General features: G+C 38.6%; 1 protein-coding gene across 6 annotated transcripts in view; it reads left to right on the top strand.

The window, feature by feature from the left end:
- agrn (agrin) overlaps window positions 1-12,747 on the top strand; it is a 241,681-nt gene that overhangs the window by 64,220 nt on the left and 164,714 nt on the right. The gene's annotated exons all lie outside the window — the stretch shown is intronic.

Here is a 12,747-nt window from a genome sequence, read left to right as displayed (position 1 = left end):
TCTCTATAGTAGTAGTTTTCTACAGAACACCAAAATCTCCTTTCCAAGTAATTAATAAGCATTAACATTATAAGCATAGACTTCTGGTACTAACTAGTCTAATGATTTACCAACAGCTTATCCAACTGTCTATGCACAGGCAAGGCTGCAATAGATCAGAGTTATGTTTCTTTTTTTTGTTAAAGATTTGGCCATGAACAGGCAAACACAGGAAGAGTGAAGTGTTGTTATTTTGGCCTAATATCCTTTTTGCCTTGATCCATTTTACAAGCAGGGAAAAAGAACATAAGAGACAGCTGAAACCTCTCACCAGTAAGGATATACAGTTCTCTGTAGTAGAAAGGGGGAAGCCAGTCTAACAGTGTGAAAACATTAGAAATCCCATTAAGCACTTACACATAATTTTTTAATTATTTCCTGGTATTTGTATAGTGCCAGCACATTTCCACAGGGCTTTACAGACATTATACATCATGCACTTTCCTAATGAATTTACAATTTAAAGTCCTTATCACATTCACACACAGTACGGCCAGTTACGGTATGTTTTTTAGTGTTGGAGGAAACCGGAGTACAGAGAGGAAATTTTTACAAACTCCTTGCAGATGGTACTCAAGCTAAAGAAACAGGAAACAGGATTTGTTGTCTCTGCTTTCCTGTGCCAGAGACATGCAGCTCTCTTCTCTCTTCCCTCTTTCCCCTCCCTCAAGAATGCTAAGAACTCACTCCCCCCCCCTTAGGAATGTGTGATCTGAGCCAATTAGCAGGAAGCTTCCTCATAGTCTTACACACTGAGCATGTACACCGGTCTTGGTCTTGGTGCAGGAGCAAGGCATTATGAGAACTTTCTTTACACAGCTCAGGCTTCTGATCATCTGAACAGGAGAAATATTGGGAGACTTAAGGGCACTATTGAGACAACTGAAGGTGTGCCTGCAGCTTGAGATTAACTCTTTATTAGCCTTTCCTTCTCCTCTAAAATGGTCCTGTCACCGTAAGAAATAATTCCAAATTCTTTTCTATTATGCTAGTCAGTCAAAATATACTTTACTTACGATAAATCCTTCAGTCTTGGAATTCACAATCACAGCACACAGGCAGGCACCATTTTGCAGATGCTGTTATTAAAGGACATGTCAACCTAAAAGAAAACACAATTCTAAGCAACTTTCCAATATGAATTTATTAAATATTTTTAGTGCTTTAAAAGTTATTTGTAAATGTAATTGCTTTTGAAAGCAGCATTTTCTGAACTCCTGGTTGTTTCCTCAATGTTGCAAATGTCAGTCTCCTCCAGCAAGACAGGTCTGTCAGTCTGCTGCCTTGTGTTACATTGTTTCAGTCAGAGCCACGAGGGCAGAGAATAGAAAAGGGCTGGCAAACACTACATCTAATAATAATTATATACAAATAAGTCAAAAACCATTACAAATTTGTAATATTGCAAAGTTGCTTAGAATTTTGTTTTCATTTATTAGACAAAAAATTTATTGTGGATTGACTTGTTTTTTAAGGCAAGCTTCAACAGTCTACTACTAATAAATCATAATTGCAATGTGATGTCATTTTTTAATAAAATGCACCTTTTTAATATACATCTTATTAATTTGCTTGCCACTTTCCAATTTGGATGTGACATCACTTGCAGCCATGAATGATTACTACACATTCCCCTTCACTTTCAAGTTTATTTGCAAGTAATTGATTTAATTATCTAGATCAGATGTGGTGCAGTGGTTAGCATTGCTGCTGGAGTCCTAGGTTCAGTTCCAGCTATGGCACCAACTACATGGAGTTTGTATGTACTCCCTTCCTACATGAGAACTGTAACACATATTTTTTATATTCAAAATATTTTTTCTAAATACTTTTATTAGCAAGTATATAATAGAGAAATGTCAAATGTATAAGTTGTTTTTTTTTTTGAAACTAACATTTTACCACTGATCTACAGATCTCCGGTTACAGATCTCTCCCATCTTTAGCAGACTGCCTCTGTTTGTGTTACTGTTCCTTTAAGAAAAACAAAAACATTTTTGCAGAGTGATATTCTCAGCATGTAAGTTGGATGATGATGATTGCTCAAGAAATATATATCTATCAATCCCCTGAAAGGATAAAAAATGATCTTTTTAGCCTTAAGCAGCTTCAACTGTTTTATAAAATGCTTGCTAACTGCTGTCAGCCTATGTGCCTGCAGCTATTTACTGGCCAGGGATTTGTCCAAAGCTAAGAGTTCTGTGTGTTCAGAGAGCGGAATTGCCGTCGCCTCAGAGGTGTTGGTAACATTAACACCCCATGATAAAAACACCTCTGTGTTCAGAGAGGGGAATTACTGTAGTCTCTGAGGTTCCAGTAACCATCCTGTAATATTCCCCCCACACCCTGTAGCTTGCTTTATTGGGTGCTGATGGGCTTTAAGCACTGATTTGAAGGCACTGTGCCTGTTTAACAAAAACAATATCATCCTTATAAATTGAATCTTATCTATAAAAAATTAATATTTACCAAATATTTTTCAGTTGAACCTGCATAGCTAAGTCAAATGAAACATCGTCAGATCCGCCACACACCGTCAGGGCTGAAACGATTCAGCCCTGACGGCAGATTTTGGTCAGGCGCCTTCTATGGTGCCCGATCAAAATTTTCTAACCTGGCCGATCGACCAATATCAGCAGCTTCCTGCAGTAATTCCAATTAATAGTCCATGGCAGATATTGTATATTTATCATGCTGTGTAAAAAGTGGAGTGAAGCATTACCGGTGATGTTGCCCAGGGCAACCAGTCAGCAATAGGGTTTCAACAGTTAGAAAACTAAAGCAAAGCATCTGATTGGCTGGTATGAGCAACATCATCGGTAATGTTTTACTCCACTTTTTACACAGCATGATAAATATATTGTATAAATGTATTCAACTCTTGTTGTAGTGTTTCATTCGGATAAATAACATTGCAGGATAATGATCACGGAATGGTATTACACATTTTCTTGTATAAGAGCATCTAATATGGAAGTCTTAGAACCAGGCTAATGAAATTCCACCCATCTGTGCAGTTATACTCAGTTCCATCCCAACAGGCAACCCCCAGCTGTTGGAGAGCTTTGTAATACTTAGGTAAGGGAAAGTAACTGTACTTTTCAATTCAACTTTTTTTTTTTAAATACCAACACTAAGGGGCTGATTTACTAAGACACGATTTCGAATCCGAATTGGAAAAATTCCGATTGGAAACGAACATTTTGCGACTTTTTCGTATTTTTGCAATTTTTTCGGCGTCTTTACGATTTTTGCGTAAAAATGCGAGTTTTTCGGCGTCTTACGAAAGTTGCGCAAAGTCGCGATTTTTTCGTAGCGTTAACACTTGCGCGCAAAGTCGCGCCTTTTTCGTAGCGTTAAAACTTAAAAGGCGCGACGTTTCGCGCAAGTTGTAACGCTCCGAAAAAATCGCAACTTTGCGCAACTTTCGTAAAGACGCCGAAAAACTCGCGTTTTTACGCAAAAATCGTAAAGACGCCGAAAAAATCGCGTTTTTACGCAAAAATCGTAAAGACGCCGAAAAAAATCGCAAAATTACCGATCATTACGAAAAAAACGCAATCGGACGCATTCGGCCCGTTCGTGGGTTAGTAAATGTGCCCCTAATTGTTCTTTTCTTTTTTAATTAAAAGTTTTGAATGATGAAAGATTTAGCTTTTTCTGCCTATTACTTGAAAGCTTCCAACAGGTTTCCTGGAGTTTCTGGAATTCTCTGTCTCTTCCACAAACTCCTCTTCCCCTTACTCCTTCCAAAAAAAGTAAAGCTGGGACTGGTTTTGAATTTCCAAGTCTACATGTACAGCAGTCTGTAGTCCTTAATGAGACATTTCCGCTAAGGCATCTGGTTTCTATTAGGACTGAAGAGAGGATGAAACCACAAATACAGACCAAACCATTTAGTTCTCATAATAAATTATTTTTATACAGGCCACTGAATGTTGCACTCTGCACAGTAGCGCAGTTATCACTGCAAGAAACTGCATTTTGCCTACAGTTTTACAAGTCTGCCTTCACCAGTTTTATACATAGACACAGGCTGCATATATAATATATATATATATGAAGAGAGAGAGAAAACCACGTAAAAATAATAGCACAGGTCTGACAGTGTCCTCCAATTCCCCACTAAGCACCCCATGCAGCAACCCCACAAAATGTATAGATAAACATGTAGCATGGCCTTCAGCACTAGGACCCCATGTGCTCATATATTGTCATGGAAATCCTTGGTGACTCCTAATATGCTTATATACTACAATAGTTTTTGTATAAATATATATTCATCTGTAGTGGTACAATAAGACGTACTTATAGTTACTTAAAATTTTCAGCAGGTACATGCTATCTGTAGCCCTATAGATGTTGAAACTCCCAGCATTCCGCATACGGCTGTTGAGGGTTTGACGGTTGTAACTCATAAGAATTTAGAGGATCTCAGACTGGCTACCCTTGCTTAACAGGGTGCAGTGATTGTTTTCTCTTAAGGTGGCCACACACGTGGCGATCTGACGATGTTTCGTGCGACCATCGGTCGTACGAAACATCGTCAGATCCGCCACACACCGTCAGGGCTGAAACAGCAGATAAGGAGGTAGAAACAATAGGATTTCTACCTCCTTCTGCCGATTCAGCCCTGACGGCAGATTTTGGTCAGGTGCCTTCTATGGCGCCCGATCAAAATTTTCTAACCTGGCCGATCGGCGAGTCGACTCGCCGACATGCCATACACGCACCGAATATCGTACGAAACGAGGTGTATGGCCAGCTTTAGTCAGGTTTCAATTGTAAGGTATACCCTCCTAGCTTCTTATGAAATGTGAGCCTGAATGGGGATCTAATCAATATTCATTGTTCCAAGCTACATGTCAGCTCTGTGAGTGTGGTGGCATACGTACCTTGTCTCCTGTTAATGGCTTTTAATTAGTATGTCCACTTTCCCATAAAATTGATGGCTTGGGCTAATGAAAGCTGTCAGAAGCTTCAGGGGGGATTGATGGCTAAAACAAAGTAGGTTTATTTATTTATATATCAAAGTAATTTGATTAGCCTTTCAGTTTTAATGAGAAGCGAGAGCTCCCCTGAGGCTTCTTCTGTTATGCATTTATTTTCCTTCCCTGGAAATAGGCAATCTCATCTTCTAAGGATACATTGACAGGTGCAAGGTATCTGTCCTTCCCTGAGGGTGGAGGGAATGCTACCTGCTTATGAAACCTCAATTTATTAACATGGGCACCATGTAACACCTTTGCAGTACCGCTAGCTCTTTGTGCTGAGTCCATGGCAAGTAAAAGCTCAAATTCCTCTGGTTTAGTATTCTCCTTTTTGGATAGATTTTTACTGACATTAATGGGAAGAGCTGTATGTTGCCCTAAATGGGGCAATTATTATCCAAAACTGCACTGATGTGCCCTTTCAGGTGATAAACACTAGTACATCTGGGGTGCTTTCCAACGTTCCATGTTCTGCTGCCCAAGATTTTTCATGTCCATAAATCGCATGAAAGTGCTGTTACCATATGGCTTCTGGGTGCTGAATGCAGGTTAATTGATGCAATTCTGTGAAAGTCTGTGAATGTGTGCGGTAGGTTTAGACCTTGTTGTACGACACGCCCCCTTAAAAATAGGATGCGTGAACATATTCGGAACATAGTTGCAACTGATGGCAACAGTCCCCTAGCTAGACATTTTGTACAATGTAACAACTCTGACGTATCGTGTTTACAGATACAGGGTATTGACAGGGTTGTGCCTGATGAGAGACGTGGAGATCTATATGCGCGCTTATTGCACTCTGAGGTCAAGTGGATTTTTATTCTCGGCACACGGTGTCCGGATGGCCTCAATTCAAAATTTGATGTGAGTTGCTATACATAAAGCATTTTGGTTACACACTGTATAGTTACGTTGTGAACTGCTTTATGACTATTGGGATATTTTCTCTATACTTGATACGGAGATTGAATCATTAATACCCCGTATTCGATTTAGTGACGGCCAAATTATTAATGGTAGGTGGGTAATATGGAGATTATGAGTCACCAGTCGTACCACCTGACAGCAAGCACGGATTAAGGCTCATCACTGAGCAATGACCTGTGCCATCTATGTTTGCGATACTGATTGAGAAATATGGGGATTTCGAGTTACACGTTGCATGATGGGATCGTGATGAGCATGTACCGCTAGGGCCTTATACATTATATATTCTACAATGGTTAATAGTAATAAGGCAAGACTGGACATTAAGTCATACATTGTAGCATTAGGCTTTATACTATATTTTGGCTTTTTGACTCTCGTCAGACGTTTGAGGGTAAATATAATTCGCGTCATGATTGGCAGGTATACATTTAGGTTACATAACGGTGGTTGTGACTATAAACTACTCAAAAATATTCAAAACTATTAAATATACTCTTAATCAATTTTAAAAAATTTTTACATTTGTACATGCTAGCTCTCTCATAGATCATTTGTGCCATTGTCATTTTTATTAAAGATTTGTTTCTTCAAATCATGTTATTAAATTATTATGTCACTTTTTGAATATATATATATGTATCAATTTTTACAGATGATGGAAGTTATTTAGTTTTCATTTTATTGATCTTATATGAATATGTATGATCATTCTATAATTATGGCTTCATGAATCACTGCATTTACTATGTAATTGTCTTCTTTATTTTGTTTCTATTGGGATTCGTTTTGGTTAACTTTTATGTTTTGGGGTGGGTCGATTGTCAATTGTTAATTATCACCTGGTGTCTTAAACTATTTAAACCTTCCCTCTCGACATACGGGTATGCCTATGATTAAGTGCGCACGCACACGAAATGCGTTAGGTACCCGTATCTTAATGGACGAATAAAGATGAAGTTTTTTCCTTTTTAATCCGGTGTGCTTGGAGCTTCTTTCGTTTGAATATTGGAATTGTCACCTTGGCTACGGGTTCGGGGCCCTGAGCACCCTGACCATTTTGGGACCTGGGTGAGTGGAATCGATTACCATTAGACTTTATGAGCTTCAGCTCTTCATACTTGTGTTAGGTTCGGGGTGTCCACACCCGGGCCTTATAGTTTAACTTGGTACGAATTTTATCGTTTATATTATTTTCCTCCATATATTATATTTCTTTCTGATAGATTTTGAGTAAGATTTTGACTTAACGTTTGTTTTCAGTGTTTGAGCGTAGGTTTAGACCTTGGTAATATATGATTCCTTATACAACCCCTTATGCAAGCAAGAATCAGAATAATGGCAGAATCAGGATCTTGCACGTGCTTAGATTTAGCAAAATCCTGAATTAACTGATGGATTTTGTGCATCTTTTGCTCCAGAGCCTATCCCATGCCACTTGAGTCTGAGTTTTACTCACAATACTCACAATATGCCATTAAAGTAATCTAAAAAAACAATTATTTCTTGCATAGATTTGTCATTGGCAGATAAATGCACAATGCAGTATGGAGTACAGCAAGGAAAGCCAAGGGTACTCTGAGTACTGTCACTTCAAGTCCCTCTGTGGGGCAATGGCCGTCAGTTTTGTCAAGAGATAATCACCTTTCACGAAACTTGCCATTTCAGACAATTGTTATTCAGCCTAAATGCAAATTAATTTTGAGTGTTTTACCTCAGCCCAGAACTGGCCTGGGTGGGAAAACCTTAAAAATTGCCTTGTGTGCCATTGCCCTAAGATATGCTAATATACAGAAGACAAACAAAGGGAATTTAACACCTATGTTTGAAAACAGGGTGCCTATTACTTATGCAGTAGGAGAAAGCTCTATTTAATGCCACTGGCTTTCCTTACCATGGCTGAGTAGCAAAGTGCTTAAACTTTAATTACCCTATAAATGCTTCTCATCAAGTGGTAAATGTGTGTCGGGCATGCGGCATAAGCTGCATAACCTTATTGTGGAGGGTTTCTGCAGCAATCTGCTTTTCCGGTGTGGCTGAGAAAGGGTGGACAATCATGCAGAGAAGCTGATATTACCTCTCCACCACATTTCATTAAAGCCTGCAGTTAAAAGCTCTTCATTTAATAAAATGGTCTCTTGGGTTGTTTGGCATTGTTTATTCATTTGTTATAGTCACCCTTCTGTGATAGGTGTGCCACCTGACCAAAACACCATCTACAGAACTGCACCTCTGGGACAGTAGAAAACACAGAGGTAAAATACTAAATGCCTGTAAAATATTTTATGCCAAAAAAATTTAAAAGTTTGTGCAATATAAATGACTTCTTTATTGAGCTCCATTATTATCCTTAAGCATTAATTAATGCAATGCAGAAGACCCTGCATACAATAATATACTTATATGGTTAGTATCTAAGTAGTAGTGTGGGTTAGAAGTATTGATTTTCACTTATGAACTTTATTTTCTGCTGCAGATAAGGTAGAGACATTAAAAAATCTTTACCTGCGCACTATTCATTTTAAATGGGCCCCTATGTTGCATTAGGCTTATGTCAGACGGCAAGATTAATACTTTATCTTCTTGGTTTGGTTTGGTTTGCCCTGCAGGAATCAATGAATGGATGTTTATGGCCAACTAGAAGTTAATTATGCATGTGACATGGGCCCAATGAGTAATTTCCTTCTAAGACTATTCAATACTGTGGAACATATGGACATAACCTAAGATGGGCATACATGGTGAGATACACGAGTTGGACAAATGAGTGCATCTATGCCTGAATTGGCCACCTGTAATATCATCCTTAGACCTCAAATGAAACAGTGCCCCCAGTAGTTAGATGGTTTTCGAAAACAACTAAATAGTTTGACCAGTATATGTGAATTAAGCATCTAAGGCTTATTGGTCCTGTTTTGCTCATCATTAAAACTTTACGCAATTACTTTTTGTAGAATCCATAACTGGTCTGTATTAACATTTTTATTATACACAAGAGCCATGAATATCCTGTAAATTATATACTTAGAAAAGGTGCTTAGTGGTGTTATCAGCTAGTGAAGTAATTTCTATCACATGACTGAAACTTCTATATTATAATAAAAAATGTACCCAATGTTGTAAAATATGAGTATATTACAAGTCACCCTGGAGTTCTATGAGTTGTATAAAAGCACTCTGCCTTTGGCCTTATGTATAATATCCTTATATTTTACAACACAGGGTACAGTATTCACTATATAAACCCTGTTAGCTTGGACCCTAGCTTGCAGTGCGAAATGGTCCAATCTGACTAAATGCAGGAAAAGAGCCCTAAATATCTGTGAATGCATTTTCTGCTTATATTTTCCATAATTTAAAAAGGTTTAATCCCACTAAGCTGATGCAAGAATTTGTAAGGACAATTTATCTCCATGAGGCTTAATCCATGATTTGCAATGTGTTTCCAGTTCCTTGGGATAAGTAATATCTAAGAGGCCTGAGAAAAAAGGAAGTTAAAGGGAAAATGTCAAGCAGAAAAGTAGAAAGAGAAAGCAACTGGGTGGATTCCCAGACTCCCGCTGCGGACATTACCCTTGATATTTCTTTGCTCGGCTCTTTTCTCAAGTTCCTGCTACTTTTTAAGGTTAATAGAATTATTCTGTGCAATGCATCTTTTAGGAGGCTGCCATTGTCTGTGGCTTTGTACAGTGATGTCCAATGGAAAGCCTCCCACAAGACTGCCAATTCACTATATGAAAGGACCTGTTGCTATGGCATCCTTTAAAATGTAGACATTAATTGGCAATGAGCAAGCATTGCCACGAAGGCCGAGACCTCTCTTCACAGCCAGCCACACTGGAGAATGCTTTTATTATTAGTCTGTGGAAGTTTAGGCATTGTTTGGTGTCTTGAGATATGTTTTTTCCAAGCGTAACTTTAATATTTCCGTTTTATAACCTTGGCTGGGCTAGCAGGGCACTATTCTGAATGTTAACCTCTTGTAAAGAGTGATATAGTGATACTGAAATGCTGAACTGGTTTTATTGCTGCCAGGAGGGCAGTGGCCTAAAGCCGGTAGTTTACTGAATATTCCCTGTTAAATACACCACAACTCATACTTTCCACTGTGTCTGAATGGACTTGAGTGCTGAAGCCTGAAGGTTTTGTTTAAAGCAGTGTTTCAGATCCTTTAGAAACATTATGCTTTTATCAGAGTACCATTGCTGGTGTAAATATGTTATAGCTTAGCTTGCATCCGCTGACATCACTTTGATACAAGTTTTGAGTATGCAATCACATCAAACTGCAAAAAACTGCAGGATTCTGGATTTATAAAGTGTAAATAGAAACTATAGGAAACTAAATGTACAAACGACAGCCCCATCATCTAGCTTCTAAAGCATAATAATAAAATCTAGAGGGAAGGTGTATTTGTGCTATGATAGGATCACCACCATTGGTTAAAACTGATCTGTATAAGGCAGTGGTTGTCTGATTTTTTCAGGTTTTGTCCCCTCTATCCCACAATGCCTTGCATGTTCTGTGATTTACAGACCCGTGAAGGAGGACTATAACAAGTTTTCAAGACATTATGGAAAATTGAGTGTACAGGTGGCCATACATGTAAAGATATGCTCATTTGGCATGGTCACCAAACCAGTGGTTCTTTTACCTTTATACCCATCTTAGAATTGATTCAATTGTTCGGGCCTATGGGATCTTTAAACCTGCCCGATCGACTCCTGGGCAGCTTTTACCAGCCTGTGTGTGGCTACCATTAGCTAGAGGAGAGCTGACTCTTGTTTAATTTTCAGTGGTAAATCTAGTCAGTACCAACAGTGCAGAGGAGGGCAAGGGAATTGCTTTCAGTAGCAAATAACTTGGAATTGATTAAAGAAAATGCTAATTAAAATGCATTGTAAAGTTGCTTAGCATTACAATTTTTTGATTATGCAAAATGTCATTCATTTGAGCCCTTGGCTGGAGCTCATTTTTACATTAACTGCAGTGATAAATCAGGAAATCACTGAAAGGGTAGAGGGCAAAAATGAAAAGCTATTTATCGGAAAACTCAAATATATGTTTTACTGCTAAATAAGTGCCAGTTGTTACATATCACAATTGACACTTCATTCGTATTTGCAAATTAAGGGGGATTTGGGGTTGACAATGAAGTTTATAAAGACTGCAAGTTCAGCACCAAAGACACCTTCTACTTACATTCTTTGTTGTTCACATTTTAATAGGGATACTGTCATGATTTTTTGGTATACTTTTTTATTTCTTAATGACACGGTTTACATAGCAAATAATTCACTTTACCATTTAAAATGTTATTCTGAACCAACAAATGTATTTTTTGTAGCTGTAATATTCATGTGTAGGCAGCCATCTCAGTGCATTGTGCCTCAGTCTGAGCTTTCAGAAGGAGCCAGCGCTACACATTAGAACTTCTTTCAGGTAACCTATTTTTTCTCTTACTCCCATGTAACTGGAGGAGTCCCAAGATGGACTTGGATTTCTTACTATTGAGTACTTTTCTGATCTGTTATCTTGCTATCTTCCCATTGTTCTACTGATTGGCTGCTGGGAGGGAAAGGGAGGGGGGTGATATCACTTCAACTATATCAGCATATTCCTCACTATCTCTAAGCTTTTCTTGTGAATGGTCCCAAGCACAGAAGTAGGTCTGAATGTCCTTGCTTGACCTGCTGCACTTTTCTATGCAGCGGATGCTGAATTTTTTAGAGGAAGACAGGGGAAGATACCTGACCCAGGAGAGTGGAATGAAATAGCCTCATCACTGTAAAAACTGTCCTTCTGTATCTGTTGGAACTATTGCTACTGATGGCTTTACCATAAATAACATTTCAAGAACTATTTTGTAAAATACCAGGCATAGGAAGGAAGGCTTTACTTCCAACTTTTTTTCTTATTATTTTTCCCCAAAAAAAGGAGAAAATAATTCATCTGTATAAATAATACATGTATTGCATCTTCTGCCAGCATCCTTCAAAGGAAGATAAATGTGTAGGCCTACACAGAAGTTGTGCTTGCACAGAGCTCACAGCAGGATGTTTGCTTGTGTCCACCTACCTGGCCACATGGGATCATCAGGGCCGCTGCTCCCTATAAGCAGAGTATGCAGTCTGCATAGGGCACCAACTCCCAGGGGGGCACCATCCCAGCTGCTCAAAAAATTGTTTTTATATACTGTATTATAATTTTGGGGGCACTTACTATGGGGGCATTGTCTATGGGGGATATTGGGGGCACTGTGTGTTGGGCCCCTATAGTAGGTGTTTTTTTTATTTTAATTTTACATCTGTAATATTTGGGGGAGGGGGCACAAAAGTAAATTTCTGCTTAGGGCACCCATTTGGCCAGCAGCAGCCCTGGGGATCATTACTTCAAAGATACCAAAGGACATGAAAGCACTCAAAGACAGTTAAGGTAGAATAAAAGGAGGCACCACTTCAGGTGTACAACTTGCATTGTCAATATTAAAGAGGAACTATTTAATAAAAAAAATCAGGGCTTAGCTTTCCTTGTGTGTGACTGCATTGAGAATGTAGGTGCATTAAGGTGCACCTTATTAATCCCCAAACATTTTTGTAGCTTGCTTGACTTTTATACAGAGTTGATATGCAGATATGCTCAGCCTTGTACATAGTGTGAAGGTGGCAGTCAAGCTTTGCAGACTGTTAAATTCATTATTAGCGAGCACTGAACTGAGGGTCTGCTTAAAACCAACTATTATCAGAACAACTAGAGCGACATAAATGCTATTGGAGATATATTCTACATT

The sequence above is a fragment of the Xenopus tropicalis genome, chromosome 7 (assembly GCF_000004195.4).
Source record: "Xenopus tropicalis strain Nigerian chromosome 7, UCB_Xtro_10.0, whole genome shotgun sequence".
In the NCBI taxonomy this organism is placed as follows: Eukaryota; Metazoa; Chordata; class Amphibia; order Anura; family Pipidae; genus Xenopus; species Xenopus tropicalis.
The sequence above is the reverse complement of the archived record's forward strand: the minus strand, read 5'-3'. Positions and strand labels throughout refer to the sequence as shown.